The 20,978-nt window shown below is 51.9% G+C and overlaps 1 protein-coding gene across 1 annotated transcript in view; it reads right to left on the reverse strand.

The window, feature by feature from the left end:
* Positions 1-20,978, reverse strand: part of itga10 (integrin, alpha 10) — a 217,026-nt gene that overhangs the window by 166,588 nt on the left and 29,460 nt on the right.

Consider the following 20,978-nt stretch of genomic DNA (forward strand, 5'->3'; position numbering starts at 1 on the left):
TCGCCATCAAACACTCCCAGGACAGGTACAGCACGGGGTTAGATACAGAGTAAAGCTCCCTCTACACTGTCCCCATCAAACACTCCCAGGACAGGTACAGCACGGGTTAGATACAGAGTAAAGCTCCCTGTACACTGTCCCCATCAAACACTCCCAGGACAGGTACAGCACGGGGTTAGATACAGAGTAAAGCTCCCTGTACACTGTCCCCATCAAACACTCCCAGGACAGGTACAGCACGGGGTTAGATACAGAGTAAAGCTCCTCTACACTGTCCCCATCAAACACTCCCAGGACAGGTACAGCACGGGGTTAGATACAGAGTAAAGCTCCCTCTACACTGTCCCCATCAAACACTCCCAGGACAGGTACAGCACGGGGTTAGATACAGAGTAAAGCTCCCTCTACACTGTCCCCATCAAACACTCCCAGGACAGGTACAGCACGGGGTTAGATACAGAGTAAAGCTCCCTCTACACTGTCCCCATCAAACACTCCCAGGACAGGTACAGCACGGAGTGAGATACAGAGTAAAGCTCCCTCTACACTGTCCCCATCAAACACTCCCAGGACAGGTACAGCACGGGGTTAGATACAGAGTAAAGCTCCCTCTACACTGTCCCCATCAAACACTCCCAGGACAGGTACAGCACAGGGTTAGATACAGAGTAAAGCTCCCTCTACACTGTCCCCATCAAACACACCCAGGACAGGTACAGCACGGGGATAGATACAGAGTGAATCTCCCTCTACACTGTCCCCATCAAACACTCGCAGGACAGGTACAGCACGGGGTTAGATACAGAGTAAAGCTCCCTCTACACTGTCCCCATCAAACACTCCCAGGACAGGTACAGCACGGGGTTAGATACAGAGTGAATCTCCCTCTACACTGTCCCCATCAAACACTCCCAGGACAGGTACAGCACGAGGTTAGATACAGAGTAAAGCTCCCTCTACACTGTACCTATCAAACACTCCCAGGACAGGTACAGCACGGGGTTAGATACAGAGTAAAGCTCCCTCTACACTGTCCCCATCAAACACTCCCAGGACAGGTACAGCACAGGGTTAGATACAGAGTAAAGCTCCCTCTACACTGTCCCCATCAAACACTCCCAGGACAGGTACAGCACGGGGTTAGATACAGAGTAAAGCTCCCTCTACACTGTCCCCATCAAACACTCCCAGGACAGGTACAGCACGGGGTTAGATACAGCGTAAAGCTCCCTCTACACTGTCCCCATCAAACACTCCCAGGACAGGTACAGCACAGGGTTAGATACAGAGTAAAGCTCCCTCTACACTGTCCCCATCAAACACTCCCAGGACAGGTACAGCACGGGGTTAGATACAGAGTGAATCTCCCTCTACACTGTCCCCATCAAACACTCCCAGGACAGGTACAGCATGGGGTTAGATACAGAGTAAAGCTCCCTCTACACTGTCCCCATCAAACACTCCCAGGACAGGTACAGCACGAGGTTGGATACAGAGTAAAGCTCCCTCTACACTGTCCCCATCAAACACTCCCAGGACAGGTACAGCATGGGGTTAGATACAGAGTAAAGCTCCCTCTACACTGTCCCCATCAAACACTCCCAGGACAGGTACAGCACGGGGTTAGATAGAGAGTAAAGCTCCCTCTACGCTGTCCCCATTAAACACTCCCAGGACAGGTACAGCACGGGGTTAGATAGAGAGTAACGCTCCCTCTACGCTGTCCCCATCAAACACTCCCAGGACAGGTACAGCACGGGGTTAGATACAGAGTAAAGCTCCCTCTACACTGTCCCCCATCAAACACACTCAGGACAGGTACAGCACGGGGTTAGATTCAGAGTAAAGCTCCCTCTACACTGCCCCCATCAAACACTCCCAGGACAGGTACAGCACGAGGTTAGATACAGAGTAAAGCTCCCTCTACACTGTCCCCATCAAACACTCCCAGGACAGATACAGCACGGTGTTAGATACAGAGTAAAGCTCCCTCTACACTGTCCCCATCAAACATTCCCAGGACAGGTACAGCACGGGGTTAGATACAGAGTAAAGCCCCCTCTACGCTGTCCCCATCAAACATTCCCAGGACAGGTACAGCACGGGGTTAGATACAGAGTAAAACTCCCTCTGCACTGTCCCCATCAAACACTCCCAGGACAGGTACAGCACGGGATTAGATACAGAGTAAAACTCCCTCTACACTGTCCCCATCAAACGCTCCCAGGACAGGTACAGCACGGGGTTAGATGCAGAGTAAAGCTCCCTCTACACTGTCCCCATCAAACATCCCAGGACAGGTACAGCACGGGGTTAGATACAGAGTAAAGCTCCCTCTACACTGTCCCCATCAAACACTCCCAGGACAGGTACAGCACGGGGTTAGATACAGAGTAAAGCTCCCTCTACACTGTCTGCATCAAACACTCCCAGGATAGGTACAGCACAGGTTAGATACAGAGTAAAGTTCCCTCTACACTGTCCCCATCAAACTCTCCCAGGACAGGTACAGCACGGGGTTAGATACAGAGTAAAGCTCCCTCTGCACTGTCCCCATCAAACACTCCCAGGACAGGTACAGCACGGGGTTAGATACAGAGTAAAGCTCCCTCTACACTGTCCCCATCAAACACTCCCAGGACAGGTACAGCACGGGGTTAGATACAGAGTAAAGCTCCCTCTACACTGTCCCCATCAAACACTCCCAGGACAGGTACAGCACGGGGTTAGATACAGAGTAAAGCTCCCTCTACACTGTCCCCATCAAACACTCCCAGGACAGATACAGCACGGGGTTAGATACAGAGTAAAACTCCCTCTACACTGTCCCCATCAAACCCTCCCAGGTCAGGTACAGCACAGGGTTAGATACAGAGTAAAGCTCCCTCTGCACTGTCCCCATCAAACACTCCCAGGACAGGTACAGCACGGGGTTAGATACAGAGTAAAGCTTCCTCTACACTGTCCCCATCAAACACTCCCAGGACAGGTACAGCACGGGGTTAGATACAGAGTAAAGCTCCCTCTACACTGTCCCCATCAAACTCTCCCAGGACAGGTACCGCACGGGGTTAGATACAGAGTAAAGCTCCCTCTACACTGTCCCCATCAAACACTCCCAGGACAGGTCCAGCACGGGGTTAGATACAGAGTAAAGCTCCCTCTACACTGTCCCCATCAAACACTCCCAGGACAGGTACCGCACGGGGTTAGATACAGAGTAAAGCTCCCTCTACACTGTCCCCATCAAACACTCCCAGGACAGGTACAGCACGGGGTTAGATACAGAGTAAAGCTCCCTCTACACTGTCCCCATCAAACACTCCCAGGACAGGTACAGCACGAGGTTAGATACAGAGTAAAGCTCCCTCTACACTGTCCCCATCAAACACTCCCAGGACAGGTACAGCACGGGGTTAGATACAGAGTAAAGCTCCCTCTACACTGTCCCCATCAAACACTCCCAGGACAGGTACAGCATGGGGTTAGATACAGAGTAAAGCTTCCTCTACACTGTCCCCATCAAACACTCCCAGGACATGTACAGCATGGGGTTAGATAGAGAGTAAAGCTCCCTCTACGCTGTCCCCATCAAACACTCCCAGGACAGGTACAGCACGGGGTTAGATACAGAGTAAAGCTCCCTCTACACTGTCCCCCATCAAACACACTCAGGACAGGTACAGCACGGGGTTAGATTCAGAGTAAAGCTCCCTCTACACTGCCCCCATCAAACACTCCCAGGACAGGTACAGCACGAGGTTAGATACAGAGTAAAGCTCCCTCTACACTGTCCCCATCAAACACTCCTAGGGCAGGTAGAGCACGCGGTTAGATACAGAGTAAAGCCCCCTCTACGCTGTCCCCATCAAACATTCCCAGGACAGGTACAGCACGGGGTTAGATACAGAGTAAAGCTCCCTCTGCACTGTCCCCATCAAACACTCCCAGGACAGGTACAGCACGGGATTAGATACAGAGTAAAACTCCCTCTACACTGTCCCCATCAAACGCTCCCAGGACAGGTACAGCACGGGGTTAGATACAGAGTAAAGCTCCCTCTACACTGTCCCCATCAAACATCCCAGGACAGGTACAGCACGGGGTTAGATACAGAGTAAAGCTCTCTCTACACTGTCCCCATCAAACACTCCCAGGACAGGTACAGCACGGGGTTAGATACAGAGTAAAGCTCCCTCTACACTGTCTCCATCAAACACTCCCAGGATAGGTACAGCACAGGTTAGATACAGAGTAAAGTTCCCTCTACACTGTCCCCCATCAAACACACTCAGGACAGGTACAGCACGGGGTTAGATTCAGAGTAAAGCTCCCTCTACACTGCCCCCATCAAACACTCCCAGGACAGGTACAGCACGAGGTTAGATACAGAGTAAAGCTCCCTCTACACTGTCCCCATCAAACACTCCCAGGACAGATACAGCACGGTGTTAGATACAGAGTAAAGCTCCCTCTACACTGTCCCCATCAAACATTCCCAGGACAGGTACAGCACGGGGTTAGATACAGAGTAAAGCCCCCTCTACGCTGTCCCCATCAAACATTCCCAGGACAGGTACAGCACGGGGTTAGATACAGAGTAAAACTCCCTCTGCACTGTCCCCATCAAACACTCCCAGGACAGGTACAGCACGGGATTAGATGCAGAGTAAAGCTCCCTCTACACTGTCCCCATCAAACATCCCAGGACAGGTACAGCACGGGGTTAGATACAGAGTAAAGCTCTCTCTACACTGTCCCCATCAAACACTCCCAGGACAGGTACAGCACGGGGTTAGATACAGAGTAAAGCTCCCTCTACACTGCCTCCATCAAACACTCCCAGGATAGGTACAGCACAGGTTAGATACAGAGTAAAGTTCCCTCTACACTGTCCCCATCAAACTCTCCCAGGACAGGTACAGCACGGGGTTAGATACAGAGTAAAGCTCCCTCTGCACTGTCCCCATCAAACACTCCCAGGACAGGTACAGCACGGGGTTAGATACAGAGTAAAGCTCCCTCTACACTGTCCCCATCAAACACTCCCAGGACAGGTACAGCACGGGGTTAGATACAGAGTAAAGCTCCCTCTACACTGTCCCCATCAAACACTCCCAGGACAGGTACAGCACGGGGTTAGATACAGAGTAAAGCTCCCTCTACACTGTCCCCATCAAACACTCCCAGGACAGATACAGCACGGGGTTAGATACAGAGTAAAGCTCCCTCTACACTGTCCCCATCAAACCCTCCCAGGTCAGGTACAGCACAGGGTTAGATACAGAGTAAAGCTCCCTCTGCACTGTCCCCATCAAACACTCCCAGGACAGGTACAGCACGGGGTTAGATACAGAGTAAAGCTTCCTCTACACTGTCCCCATCAAACACTCCCAGGACAGGTACAGCACGGGGTTAGATACAGAGTAAAGCTCCCTCTACACTGTCCCCATCAAACTCTCCCAGGACAGGTACCGCACGGGGTTAGATACAGAGTAAAGCTCCCTCTACACTGTCCCCATCAAACACTCCCAGGACAGGTCCAGCACGGGGTTAGATACAGAGTAAAGCTCCCTCTACACTGTCCCCATCAAACACTCCCAGGACAGGTACCGCACGGGGTTAGATACAGAGTAAAGCTCCCTCTACACTGTCCCCATCAAACACTCCCAGGACAGGTACAGCACGGGGTTAGATACAGAGTGAAGCTCTCTCTACACTGTCTCCATCAAACACTCCCAGGATAGGTACAGCACAGGTTAGATACAGAGTAAAGTTCCCTCTACACTGTCCCCATCAAACACTCCCAGGACAGGTACAGCACGGGGTTAGATACAGAGTAAAGCTCCCTCTACACTGTCCACATCAAACACTCCCAGGACAGGTACCGCACGGGGTTAGATACAGAGTAAAGCTCCCTCTACACTGTCCCCATCAAACACTCCCAGGACAGGTACAGCACGGGGTTAGATACAGAGTAAAGCTCCCTCTACACTGTCCCCATCAAACACTCCCAGGACAGGTACAGCACGGGGTTAGATACAGAGTAAAGCTCCCTCTACACTGTCCACATCAAACACTCCCAGGACAGGTGGATTATTTGTGTGAATAATTCCAGTACAGAATTGTCCACACCAATGTTCTGATAAAACGATTATCAGTTGAATTACAGGCATCCCTCTAAACATTAACGGGCAATATTCCCAGGTGCCCTGGTGAAATTTCACCCCTTCCAGGATTGTCTGGCCAGTCCACGCTGCGGTTTGGATGCACAAACTGGCTCTCGCGCTTCCGAGCCACGGAACAGTTACGGTGCCAGGGACAGGGCATTCCGCCCACCGTGTCTGTCCCCGGCAAAAACGGGAAAAAAGGAACCATCCGCTCAATTTAATCCCGCCCTCCGGCACCTGATCCGTGGCCTCGCAGATTCCAGCTCTTCAGATACTGATCCAGTAACCTTGTGAATGAATCGGGCACTTCAGCCACCAGCACCACCTTCGGCAGTGAATCCTGGACACCCACCACCCTCTGGCGGACGGGATCTTTCCCTGTGTCCCCTCTAACCCTCCGACCAATCACCTTAAATTTGTGCCCCCTGGTAACTGACCCCCCTCAGCTAGGGGGAAACAAGTTGTTCCTGTCCACCCTATCTGGGGGCCCCATAACTTTGTCCACCTCAATTAGATCACCCGTTAGCGTTGTGCGCTCGTGGTGTTTGCGCGGTGCGGTGGGAGATGACCTCATCGGCTGTTTGTGCGGGCAAACCAGCAGCCTAACATCGCAGCCTGTGGTGTTAACATCTCCCAAATAAAGCTCGGCGTTTCGGGTGAACCCCCACGGTCTCCTAAGGTCCACCCTGCCAAGGCCGCGCAGCGAAATCTGGCGACGAGGGAGCGGGGCAACGCCTGCAGCCGCTCGAAGAAAACGCGGAGGAGAAGACGGGAATGAAAATCGCTGCCACGCGAAAACGGACGGCGGGGTCGTCAGACAACGGCGGCAGTCACCGGAGGGGGGGGGGGGAGGGGGGGAAACGAAAGACGCTGAAAATTCGAAGATAACAACTTTGAAGAGAAGCTCGCTACCTGAAACCAACTCGGTAACCGTGAGTGTCAATTACTCGGCAACAACTAATCCTGAGCTGGGAGTGTGGGAGAACAGAAGGAGAAACAGACGGAGCTCGGATTGTGCCTTGCTTTGCGGGGAAATGTAGCACGGTAGTGCTAAAAGTCCGCGCCGCATTTTGCGCACGCAGATCCTTTCATTGAGAAAAATGGCGGGGGGACTTTGGCGGCGTGGAAACGCTTGATGAGGACACACGGCGGTGGAGCTCATATACTGAGCGACTCGATGATTGTGCTCAAGCTAACAAGATAGCGGTAGATAGAACTGTTCCAACATTCCTCAGCGAAACGGTGGGAAACATTTAACCTGCTGAGGAGTCTGGTATAGCCGGGAAAAGCGCAGCACGAAAATATACAAACAAATAGTGGGAACTTTGCAGGTCCACTATTCAGCGAAACCTTTAGTCTTACAGGAAGGTTTAGGTTTTATAAGCAAAACCAAGAGAAAGGAGAAACCAATTGCATAGTTTGCAACTACACTGAAAAGACTGTTTATCATAGTTTATCATAGAATTTATCATAGAATTTACAGTGCAGAAGGAGGCCATTCGGCCCATCAAGTCTGCACCGGCTCTTGGAAAGAGCACCCTACCCAAGCCCACGCCTCCACCCTATCCCCATAACCCAGTAACCCCACCCAACACTAAGGGCAATTTTGGCCATTAAGAGCAATTGATCATGGCCAATCCACCTAACCTGCACATCTTTGGACTGTGGGAGGAAACCGGAGCGCCCGGAGGAAACCCACGCACACACGGGGAGAACGTGCAGACTCCGCACAGTCAGTGACCCAAGCCAGGAATCGAACCTGGGGACCTGGAGCTGTGAAGCAATTGTGCTATCCACTATGCTACCGTGCTGGCCGAGCACTGCAAATTCAGGGATGCATTATTAAAAGATACCATCCGGGATAGACTAGTCTGCGGCCTAAGGACAGAAGTTATTCAAAAGCAGTTGTTAACCGAAAACAACCTGACCTTAAAAGAACGCTTTGGACGTCGATGTATCCATGGAACTACCAGCAAAAGAAGCTCAGCAGTTGAGTTCAAATACAAGAATTCACAAGATATCGGCTGAAACTCGAATGCGAAGACAGATTCACTCTTGCTCTGGGCGTGCAAAAACCAGGAACTTCGCAGCAGATTGTTGGTGCAAAGACATCATGTGCAGGAATTGCAGCAGAATAGGACCACATTGCACGCATTTGTTGGGAAAAGGAACAAACTTCAGGCAAAGGTTGCAGGGAGCAAGAGTCGAATAAAACCAAAGGCAAGCTGAATCAAGGGAAAAGTGTCCTTGTGGTACCAAAAGGACGTGAGAAGGAACTCGATGCACAGTCCGAAGACGAGCTGTCATTAAATGTACTCGCTAATGCTGGTGCAACCAGTCCATATTGGGCCGCTGCGTTATTGGATGGTCAGCTGGTGAAAACGGAGGTGGACACTGGGGCAAGAGTCTCGCTGGTCAAAGGAAATTGTCCGGCATTAATGGGGAGGAGAACTTGGCTGGAAAAGATCAGATGAAATTAGGGTTAGGGTTAGTTTCCTCCCACAGTCCAAAGATGTGCGGGTTAGGTGGATTGGCCACGCCAATTTGCCCCTTAGTGTCCGAAGGTTAGGTGGGGGTAATGGAGTAACAGGGATAAGTTGAGGGGGTGGGCTTAGTGAGGGTGCTCTTTCAGAGGGTCAGTGTAGACTCGATGGGCCGAATGGCCTCCTTCTACACTTTAGGGATTCTAGGATTCTAGAGTACGTCGGTGCCCACCTCTGTATTCTGCTCTCCGCCAGTGATGGGACCCCAGGATGAGGTCTAAAAGTCATTCTTCGCGGACAACAGTCCATCAATAAAGTGTCTTTTCTCCCATACAGGAATTTGGAGAAACGTTTTATTCCAACAATTAGTGTGGCGACCAGAATTGTGCGCAACATTCCAAGTGCGGCCTTACCGAGGTTCTATACAACTGCAGCCTGACTTGCCAGTTTTTATACTCGATGCCCCGTCCAATGAAGGCGAGCATTCCGTCTGCTTTCTTGACGACCTTGTCCACTTGTGTTGCCACCTTCAAAGATCTGGGGGCCTGCACGCCCAGATCTCTCTGACTTTCTGTATCCCGAAGAGTTTTACCATTTACGGTATATTTCCCCTCGATGTTAGACCGACCAAAATGCATTGCCTCACATTTGTCCGGATTAAACTCCATTTGCCATTTCTCTGCCCAAGTCTCCAACCTACCCATGTCCTGCTGTATCTCTGACAATCCTCAACACTCTCTGCCGCTCCACCAACCTTGGTGTCATCCGCAAACTTACTAATCAAACCGGCTACATTCTCCTCCAAATCGTTTATGAATACTACAAACAGGATAGCCAGGGGCTCTAGACTTGGCAGTACCACCCTTTTTCTTTGTGGGGGAGTCTACACTGTGCCCGCAGAACCTCACCTTCGAATGCCTCCCACTAATTTGTAAGTTTTTCCTTCTAATAGTTGATCCAGTCCACTCTCGCCAGCTCACCTCTCGCTTTTGTGAAATTTGACCTGTTCAACTACTATCTACACATCAGGGGTGAATATAATTCCAATGTACTTCAGTGGCTGTTCAGCACTTAGGATATCCCGAGGTTGTGAGAGGCGCTGAATAAACATACGTCCTGTCTTTCTTTGGCCAGTCAGTGTGAGGCAGCTGCGTATTTCGAGCCCAGCTTGGGATGTACTGCCTGCCACAAACCTGCCACCGACACGAAGGCAGCGACCTTGGTGTGTAACTGGCTGGGACCTGAGAACGTCTGGAACTCCCATCCCTCCCTAATCCAGGCGCTGCCTGGTTCCTTAGCAACTCCCGTCCTCCTCGGGAATGTCCACTGGGAGAGTTTCAGTTACCCTTTCCCCCATTCGAATCCCAGCGACGGCAATGTTTTAAACAGAAGGCTTTGTTTGTCAGGAGCTGTTAGCAACTAACTTGGCAAGTTACAGGAAGTCCCTTTTGAAAGAAGTTGTCCGTTACTGTATTTAAACAGCAGGTCCCAAAAGGCAAAAATAGACAACTTAGATGAAGATAAAGAGTTTCCCTGAAAGCACATGTGACTTTGGTAAAGAGGAATGTCTCCCTGCTGCCGCCTCCTTTTCTTCTTTCCAGCCATCATATCACCTCCTCTACTCAAGGCTAACTCACGCTTGTATAGGGTTGAAGGGTTCGGCAGCAGCACAACCTTTGACCCGTGAGGAAATGTAACTGAGCCAGATTTATGTATCCGCATTTCTAACTGGAGACTCTGGCTTGAAGCCCTCTCACTTACCCAGGAGAAACTTGATCACAACCCGACCACGAGTCGAGCCAACAGAAAGCGTTATGCAGGGATCAGGCCTGGAGTTTTCCCGCCTCCCAAGTCTCGGTTTCTCGATGGACGAAACATCGTGCCGTCTGGCACAACGGCAGTGTTACTGGACTGCTAATCTAGAGACCGAGGGTTAACACTCTGGGGACCCGAAGGCGGCACGTTGGCGCAGTGGCTAGTCAGCGTTGCTGCCTCACGGCGCCGAGGACCCGGGTTCGATCCCCGCCCCGTCAAACACATTAACACCACTTGGAGAAAACACTGAGCGTGACTTCAGCGTCCATTGTCATGTCAATGGGTGTTTATAAATGGGTGTATATATAAATATCTGTAGTGGGAGTACCTTTAAGAAATGGGTGTTTATTACTGCAGTGATGTCAGAGAGTAGGTGGAGCTGGGCTGTCTATCAGCTTTTTACTTTCGCTTTAGGCAGTTTGCTGCAGGGTGGGTTTGGTTTCATTTTAGTTTAGGAGAAGCTGAAATCACAGCAGGATGGGTGTGAATCTCTGCAAGCTTATGGATGTCCATTTGCTGATTTCAACGTTGTAACTGTTCTCAGTAGTGAAGTTAAACCTGATGTCTTTCTGTAAAAAGGTGTTTTTAAGTCTTATGGATGTTAAAAGGAAAGTAAGGATTACTTAATGTTGTATTCTTTGGGGGTTGTATTTGAAGTGATGGTTGCTAAGATGTTCACTGTATGTTTTAAAACAGAGTAAAGCTCCCTCTACACTGTCCCCATCAAACACTCCTAGGACAGGTACAGCACGGTGTTAGATACAGAGTAAAGCTCTCTCGACACTGTCCCCATCAAACACTCCCAGGACAGGTACAGCACGGGGTTAGATACAGAGTAAAGCTCCCTCTACACTGTCCCCATCAAACACTCCCAGGACAGGTACAGCACGGGGTTAGATACAGAGTAAAGCTCCCTCTACACTGTCCCCATCAAACACTCCCAGGACAGGTACAGCATGGGGTTAGATACAGAGTAAAGCTCCCTCTACACTGTCCCCATCAAACACTCCCAGGACAGGTACAGCACGGGGTTAGATACAGAGTAAAACTCCCTCTACACTGTCCCCATCAAACACTCCCAGGACAGGTACAGCACGGGGTTAGATACAGAGTGAAGCTCCCTCTACACTGTCCCCATCAAACACTCCCAGGACAGGTACAGCACGGGGTTAGATACAGAGTAAAGCTCCCTCTACACTGTCCCATCAATCACGCCCAGCACAGGTACAGCACGGGGTTAGATACAGAGTGAAGCTCCCTCTACACTGTCCCCATCAAACACTCCCAGGACAGGTACAGCACGGGGTTAGATACAGAGTAAAGCTCCCTCTACACTGTCCCCATCAAACACTCCCAGGACAGGTACAGCACGGGGTTAGATACAGAGTAAAGCTCCCTCTACACTGTCCCCATCAAACACTCCCAGGACAGGTACAGCACGGGGTTAGATACAGAGTAAAGCTCCCTCTACACTGTCCCCATCAAACACTCCCAGGACAGGTACAGCACGGGGTTAGATACAGAGTAAAACTCCCTCTACACTGTCCCCATCAAACACTCCCAGGACAGGTACAGCACGGGGTTAGATACAGAGTGAAGCTCCCTCTACACTGTCCCCATCAAACACTCCCAGGACAGGTACAGCACGGGGTTAGATACAGAGTAAAGCTCCCTCTACACTGTCCCATCAATCACGCCCAGCACAGGTACAGCACGGGGTTAGATACAGAGTGAAGCTCCCTCTACACTGTCCCCATCAAACACTCCCAGGACAGGTACAGCACGGGGTTAGATACAGAGTAAAGCTCCCTCTACACTGTCCCCATCAAACACTCCCAGGACAGGTACAGCACGGGGTTAGATACAGAGTAAAGCTCCCTCTACACTGTCCCCATCAAACACTCCCAGGACAGGTACAGCACGGGGTTAGATACAGAGTAAAGCTCCCTCTACACTGTCCCCATCAAACACTCCCAGGACAGGTACAGCACGGGGTTAGATAAAGAGTAAAGCTCCCTCTACATTGTCCCCATCAAACACTCTCAGGACAGGTACAGCACGGGGTTAGATACAGAGTAAAGCTCCCTCTACACTGTCCCCATCAAACACTCCCAGGACAGGTACAGCACGGGGTTAGATACAGAGTAAAGCTCCCTCTACATTGTCCCCATCAAACACTCCCAGGACAGGTACAGCACGGGGTTAGATACAGAGTAAAGCTCCCTCTACACTGTCCCCATCAAACACTCCCAGGACAGGTACAGCACGGGGTTAGATACAGAGTAAATCTCCCTCTACACTGTCCCCATCAAACACTCCCAGGACAGGTGGATTATTTGTGTGAATAATTCCAGTACAGAATTGTCCACACCAATGTTCTGATAAAACGATTATCAGTTGAATTACAGGCATCCCTCTAAACATTAACGGGCAATATTCCCAGGTGCCCTGGTGAAATTCCACCCCTTCCAGGATTGTCTTGCCAGTCCACGTTGCGGTTTGTATGCACAAACTGGCTCTCGCGCTTCCGAGCCACGGAATAAACATTGTTTTGCTTTAAAAAATACTTTTCCATTTCTGCTGTCCCACACCTGTAGAGTGGGCCGTGCGCTCCCCATACCACAATCTAGTAAAAGTTGTGGGTCAGGTGACTCAGTAACACGGCTAGTGTGCGAGCTGGCCAGCTAACGGACATCGCTGCGAGACTGGGACTGCGGCAGGTGGTGAGGGAACCAACAAGAGGGAAAGACTTACTTGACCTCGTCCTCACCAACCAGCTTCAGATGCCCTTGCCCACGGCAGTATTGGTAAACGTGACCATCACACAGTCCGTGAGGAGACAAAGTCCCATCATCACATTGAGGATACCCTCCATTGTGTTGTGTGGCACCGTGCGAAATGGGATAGACTTCAAACAGATCTAGCAACTCCAGACTGGGCATCCAGGAGGCGCTGAGGGCCATCAGCAGCAACAGAATTGTATCAACCACGATCTGCAACCTCATGGCCCGGGATATCCCCCACTCTACCATTACGAAAAATTAGGAATTAAGCTGTTGAAGCTACGACACCGATGTGTGCCGATGTGAATGGTGGTGGACAATTAACTCACTGGAGGAGGAGGCTCCACAAATATCCCCGTCCTCAATGATGGAGGAGCCCAGCACATCTGGGCGAGAGACGAGGCTGAGGCATCCGCAACAATCTTCAGCCAGACGTGCCGAGTGGATGATCCGTCTCGGTCTCCGCCGGAGGTCCCCAGCATCACCGATGTCCGTCTCCAGCCAATACGGTTCGCTCCCACACAATGGGCGCGATTCTCCGAAATGGAGACAGAGTGTTCGTGCCGTCGTGAGACACGGACGGGCACTGCCAATTCCGGCCCCCACAGCCAGGGCGCTGGAGCGGATCGCGCCGCTCCAGCCTCCCATCCCGGCGCCGCGCCAACCCGCGCATGCGCGGGGGACGTCCTCAGCGCGACCCAACCTGGCGTGGGGGGGGGGGGGAGGGTTCAGGGGCCGGCCGCGTGATAAAATAGGGCCGAGGCTGGAGAGGCCGTCCCGCCGATCGGTGGGCCCCGCTCGCGGGCCAGACCCCATCGGAGGCCCCCCCCCCCCCTCCCCCCCGGTGAAGGAGCGCTTTTCCCCGACCCTCAGGCCGCCCCCCCCCCCGACCCTACACGCAGAGATCCCGCCGGCTGCGAGCAGGTGTGGACGGCGCCGGCGGGAACTCTGCCGTCTCCGGGTGGAGATTCGGCAGCCCGGCCGCGGATAGCATCGGCATGGGAGCATCGGCCCAATATCGCTTCCAATTAAGGGGCAATTTAGCGCGGCCAATCCACCTCCCCCGCACATCTTTGGGTTGTGGGGGCGAGACCCACGCAGACACGGGGAGAATGTGCAAACTCCGCACGGACAGTGACCCGGAGCCGGGATCGAACCCGGGACCTCGGCGCCGTGAGGCAGCAGGGCTAACCCACTGCGCCACCATGCTGCCCTACCCCACACAATATCAATAAATTGCTGAAGGCACTGGATACTGCCAAGGTTATGGGCCCCGACAGTATTCCAGCAATAGCATTGGAGATCTGTGCCGCAGAACATGCCACTCCCCGAGCCAAGCTCTTTCAGTACAGCTACGACACTGGCATCGACCCGGCAATTCAGACTGTGGGAGGAAACCGGAGCACCCGGAAGAAACCCACGCAGACACGGGGAGAACATGCACACAGACACACAAGGTGAGAATTGAACCTGGGTCTCTGGCACTGTGAGGCTGCAGTGCTAACCACTGCGCCACCATGCTGCCTCAGTGAGGTGCCTCAGTAAGTACTGTGGCAGTGGAAGCAGGGACCTCACAGGATTACATTAGACTCCTAGTTATTGACTACAGCTCCACCTTCAACACCATAATCGCAGCCAAGCTCATACCAAAACTCCAAAACCTAGGACTTGGCTCCTCCCTCTGCAACTGGATCATCGACTTCCTGACCCACAGACCGCAATCAGTAAGAATGAACAACAACACCTCCTCCACAATAGTCCTCAACACCGGCGCCCCGCAAGGCTGCGTACTTAGCCCCCTACTCTACTCCCTGTACACACACGACTGCGTGGCAAAATTTGGTTCCAACTCCATCTACAAGTTTGTTGACGATACGACCATAGTGGGCCAGATCTTGCATAACGAGTCCGAATACAGGCGGGAGATAGAGAACCTAGTGGAGAGGTGTAATGACACCAATCTATCCCTCAATGTCAGCAAAACTAAAGAGCTGGTCATTGACTTCAGGAAGCAAAGTACTGTACACACCCCTGTCAGCATCAACGGGGCCGAGGTGGAGATGGTTAGCAGTTTCAAATTCCTAGGGGTGCACATCTCCAAAAATCTGTCCTGGTCCACCCACGTCGACGCTACCACCAAGAAAGCACAACAGCGCCTATACTTCCTCAGGAAACTAAGGAAATTCGCCATGTCCACATTAACCCTTACCAACGTTTACAGATGCACCATAGAAAGCATCCTATCGGGCTGCATCACAGCCTGGTATGGCAACTGCTCGGCCCAGGACCGCAAGAAACTTCAGAGAGTCGTGAACACCGCCCAGTCCATCACACGAACCTGCCTCCCATCCACTGACTCCATCTACACCTCCCGCTGCCTGGGGAAAGCGGGCAGCATAATCAAAGACCCCTCCCACCCGGCTTACTCACTCTTCCAACTTCTTCCATCGGGCAGGAGATACAGAAGTCTGAGAACACGCACGAACAGACTCAAAAACAGCTTCTTCCCCACTGTCACCAGACTCCTAAATGACCCTCTTATGGACTGACCTGATTAACACTACACCCTGTCTGCTTCACCCGATGGCCGGTGTTATGTAGTTACATTGTGTACCTTGGGCGGGATTCTCCCAGCCCTGGGCCGGGCCGGAGAATCCCCAAGACCGGGCCCCGCCGCCCCGCCGCCGGCACGCGGTGAATCGGCCCCACCGGCGCCGGCGAGGTTGGCACGGCGCCCATGGCGGGCCGCTCCACCGGGCCGGCCCGCCCATTCTCCGGCCCGGGTGGCCCTCCGACGTGGCCTGGCCCGCGATCGGGGGCCCGCGGGCCGGACTCTGTGGCTGGGGGGCCTCCTTTCCTACGCCCCGGCCCACTGTAGTCCTGCGCCACGTAGCGTCGGGGCCGGGGCGTTAAAGGAGGCCACTGCGCATGTGTGGCAACCGCGCTGGTCCCACTGCGCGTGCGCAGATCCCGCTGGGACCTGCAGCTGCAGCGGCACGAACTGCGGCAGCGTTTACGACGGCGTGGACCCTTTGCCACGGGATTGGAGAATCCCGCCCATTGTGTTGCCCTATTATGTATTTTCCTTTCTTTTCGTGTTCTCAATAATCTGTTTGAGCTGCTGGCAGAAAAATACTTTTCACTGTACCTCGGCACACGTGACAATAAACAAAATCCAATCCAATCCCCAGCTCTTCCAATCTATCCTCGTAACCCTCATCCCCTGGGATCATCCTCGTAAATCCTTTCTCAATTCTTCCGGGGTGTTTTGTTCTCTGCCTCGCTGAGTGAGACGATTTCAGCCGTGTCGACAGTACAGGTGCCACACCAAGTCTTCTGGTCCTTGGAGAAGAGTGTTTGAACTAACAGAATATCACCCGGGGGTCTAACCCGAGAAACTCATCAAACAACCCCCGCTGGAATATGCATTGTGTGTGGACGTCAGGCGAGTACAGAATTCAGTTGTTTAAAGTAACAGCTAAAGTAACCCGCCAACAATCACAGGCTGAATAAGCTCGTGAGGAACATTGGGTGACCCCAAATACCCAGGAACTGTGTCCCAGTAAGAATCAGCAATTGCTGGAACGATAATCAGGAGAATGCTACCTTTACTTTGCCCGCCAACCACGGCACGTGAACGTGCGGGTGAGAGCGAGTGCTGTGCGTTAGTGTGAGCTGAAAATGAAAACCGCTTATTGTCACAAGTCGGCTTCAAATGAAGTGACTGTGACAAGCCCCTAGTCGCCACATTCCGGCGCCTGTTCGGGGAGGCTGGGACGGGAATCGAACCGTGCTGCTGGTCTGCTTTCAAAGCCAGCGCTTTAGCCCTGTGTGCGAAACCAGCCCCAGAGTTCAACACTCTCAATGTCAATCAGTGTCGCCTTTATTGGTGTAACTGTTCCATGGCTGCTTCTGACTGCCAGAGATCGAATGTGCCTGAAAGTTCCCAATTCGATTTTCCCCCCCACATTCTCACTGCCTTTTCCAACAAAAACAAATCCATCAATATTTGACATTTCACACATTCCACACCAAAGACTGTTTCCACAGGGGGGGGGGGGGGGGTTTGGCAGAATGCCAGTTTTTCAGGGACTTGAAAGCTCACCCCAGATTTTGCCAGCTAGATTGATGACTGAATGTAGCTGCAAATGCCGAGCCAAACTATCCTGGCGGTAGGCTGACCGCCGATATTCTTTGCGAGCCCAGCGACCCCCGCACCAAGCACCCACCCCTTCCCCCTCCCTCCCAGAACCACGAGGGTTCTCCTTGTCCACAGTTTCCACCCCTCCAGCCTCCGTATTCAAAGAATCATCTGTTGTGTTCTGCTTCTTCATGTAGCAATAGCTGCTTCCTTGATGTACGCTCTGACAAAGGAAGGTTCAGACTTGGAGATAGGTTTAACATATTTATTAAACAGTCAACAATTCTCCGACTTGAGTTCGACTCTCCTGCTAATCTTGCTATAGTAACTCGGTCTAACTAACCAGTCTGCTCTAAGCCATGCGGTGGGTGTGATGCTCTCATCTGCCCCTGTCCTTCTCTCTAAGTGTCGCCTGTGGAAAGAGACAGAGCATGTGTGCCCTGTCCTTTTATATGGGTTGTGTAATGCCCCCTTGTGGTAGAGTCACCTCTGGGTGTCTTGACTGCCCATTGGTCGTGTACTATTCTAAGTGTTCATTAGCTGCATGTCATGACGTCTCTGGTACTCCCTCTAGTGTTTATTTAGTTGTAGTGTATTTACATTAACCCCTTGTGTATTTACAATGATGCAGATCACCACATCGTCCTCCACCATTTCTGTCAACTCCAGCGCGTCACCACGAAACACATCTTCCCCTCGCTCCCCCTCTGTCAGCATTCTGCAGAGACACTCTGGTCTGCTCCGCCGACTCCCCCAACTCCTCATCCCCGTCCTGCATCCCTCCGACTCCCCCAACTCCTCATCCCCGTCCTGCATCACCTGTCCCTTTACCTCCTCCCTCCTGACCGTTCGAGGCCCCAAAACCCTCCTTTCAGGCGAAGCAACATTTCGTTTGCGCCCCCTTCGGTTTGGTCTGTTGTATTCGCTGCTCCCAGTGCCGTCTCCTCTACACTGGGGAGGCTAAACACCCACTGGGCGATCGCTTTGCCTAGCACCTTCGCTCAGTCCACAGGCTTCACCCCCCCCCCAACCTTCCTGTCGCTTGCCAGTTTAACTTGGCACTGTGCTCTCGTGTCCACGTGTCGGTCTTTGGTCTGCTACCGCCTTCCAGTGAAGCTCAACACAAGTTGGAACAACAGCACCTTCCGGTCAGGCACCTTACAGCCCTCAGGATCCAACATTGAGTTGAACAACAGCAGACCGTGATCCTTCACCCCCGCCTTCACGCCTTTTTAAAAAATGAAACCATTTTGTTTGTCCCAGCGCCCTCCAGTCCCGCCGCCCAGCCTCAATCACTGCGCCACTTATCACTTTGTCTTTCCTTCTGCTTTCTCCGAGCGTCGGACTTTGTTCTCCCAGTAACACATCCTGCTACCTCACCTTTACCCCACTATCGGCACCTTCGTGGGCCCTTCACATTGCCCTTCACGTTTCCGCGGCCTGCGCCCCCCTCAGCTTTGTTGCAATCTCTCCGATCTCCCACCCACCTCTGCTCCATCCCCTCTGATATCAGCTGCGAACCACCGTCCCTCCCTCCCTTCAGCTGTGAGGAAGAGCCAGGCGGACTCGAAACGTTAACTCTGTTCCTCTCTCCACAGATGCTGCCAGACCGGCTGCGTTTTTCCAGCATTTTCCGGGTTCGATTCCCGGCTCGGGTCACTGTCTGTGTGGAGTCTGCACATTCTCCCCGTGTGTGCGTGGGTTTCCTCCGGGTGCTCCGGTTTCCTCCCACAAGTCCCGAAAGACGTGCTGTTAGGTGAATTGGACATTCTGAATTCTCCCTCTGTGTACCCGAACAGGCGCCGGAGTGTGGCGACTAGGGGTTTTTCACAGTAACTTCATTGTACATAGAACATAGAACATAGAAAATACAGCACAGAACAGGCCCTTCGGCCCACGATGTTGTGCCGAACCTTTGTCCTAGATTAATCATAGATTATCATTGAATTTACAGTGCAGAAGGAGGCCATTCGGCCCTTTGAGTCTGCACCGGCTCTTGGAAAGAGCACCCTACCCAAACTCAACACCTCCACCCAACACCAAGGGCAATTTGGACATTAAGGGCAATTTATCATTGGCCAATTCACCTAACCCGCACATCTTTGGACTGTGGGAGGAAACCGGAGCACCCGGAGGAAACCCACGCACACACGGGGAGGACGTGCAGACTCCGCACAGACAATGACCCAAGCCGGGAATCGAACCTGGGACCCTGGCGCTGTGAAGCAATTGTGCTATCCACAATGCTACCGTGCTGCCCTTAAGAACAAATAAATCTACACTATATCATTTTACCGTAATCCATGTACCTATCCAACAGCTGCTTGAAGGTCCCTAATGTTTCCGACTCAACTACTTCCACAGGCAGTGCATTCCATGCCCCCACTACTCTCTGGGTAAAGAACCTACCTCTGATATCCCTCCTATATCTTCCACCTTTCACCTTAAATTTATGTCCCCTTGTAATGGTGTGTTCCACCTGGGGAAAAAGTCTCTGACTGTCTACTCTATCTATTCCCCTGATCATCTTATAAACCTCTATCAAGTCGCCCCTCATCCTTCTCCGTTCTAATGAGAAAAGGCCTAGCACCCTCAACCTTTCCTCGTAAGACCTACTCTCCATTCCAGGCAACATCCTGGTAAATCTCCTTTGCACCTTTTCCAAAGCTTCCACATCCTTCCTAAAATGAGGCGACCAGAACTGTACACAGTACTCCAAATGTGGCCTTACCAAAGTTTTGTACAGCTGCATCATCACCTCACGGCTCTTAAATTCAATCCCTCTGTTAATGAACGCGAGCACACCATAGGCCTTCTTCACAGCTCTATCCACTTGAGTGGCAACTTTCAAAGATGTATGAACATAGATCCCAAGGTCTCTCTGCTCCTCCACAATGCCAAGAACTCTACCGTTAACCCTGTATCCCGCATTCATATTTGTCCTTCCAAAATGGACAACCTCACACTTTTCAGGGTTAAACTCCATCTGCCACTTCTCAGCCCAGCTCTGCATCCTATCTATGTCTCTTTGCAGCCGACAACAGCCCACCTTACTATCCACAACTCCACCAATCTTCGTATCGTCTGCAAATTTACTGACCCACCCTTCAACTCCCTCATCCAAGTCATTAATGAAAATCACAAACAGCAGAGGACCCAGAACTGATCCCTGCGGTACACCACTGGTAACTGGGATCCAGGCTGAATATTTGCCATCCACCACCACTCTCTGACTTCTATCGGTTAGCCAGTTCGTTATCCAACTGGCCAAATTTCCCACTATCCCATGCCTCCTTACTTTGTGCAGAAGCCTACCATGGGGAACTTTATCAAATGCCTTACTAAAATCCATGTACACTACATCCACTGCTTTACCTTCATCCACATGCTTGGTCACCTCCTCAAAGAATTCAATAAGACTTGTAAGGCAAGACCTACCCCTCACAAATCCGTGCTGACTATCCCTAATCAAGCAGTGTCTTTCCAGATGCTCAGAAATCCTATCCTTCAGTACCCTTTCCATTACTTTGCCTACCACCGAAGTAAGACTAACTGGCCTGTAATTCCCAGGGACTGGCCTGTAATT

This window comes from Scyliorhinus torazame, chromosome 26, assembly GCF_047496885.1.
Source record: "Scyliorhinus torazame isolate Kashiwa2021f chromosome 26, sScyTor2.1, whole genome shotgun sequence".
Lineage (NCBI taxonomy): Eukaryota > Metazoa > Chordata > Chondrichthyes > Carcharhiniformes > Scyliorhinidae > Scyliorhinus > Scyliorhinus torazame.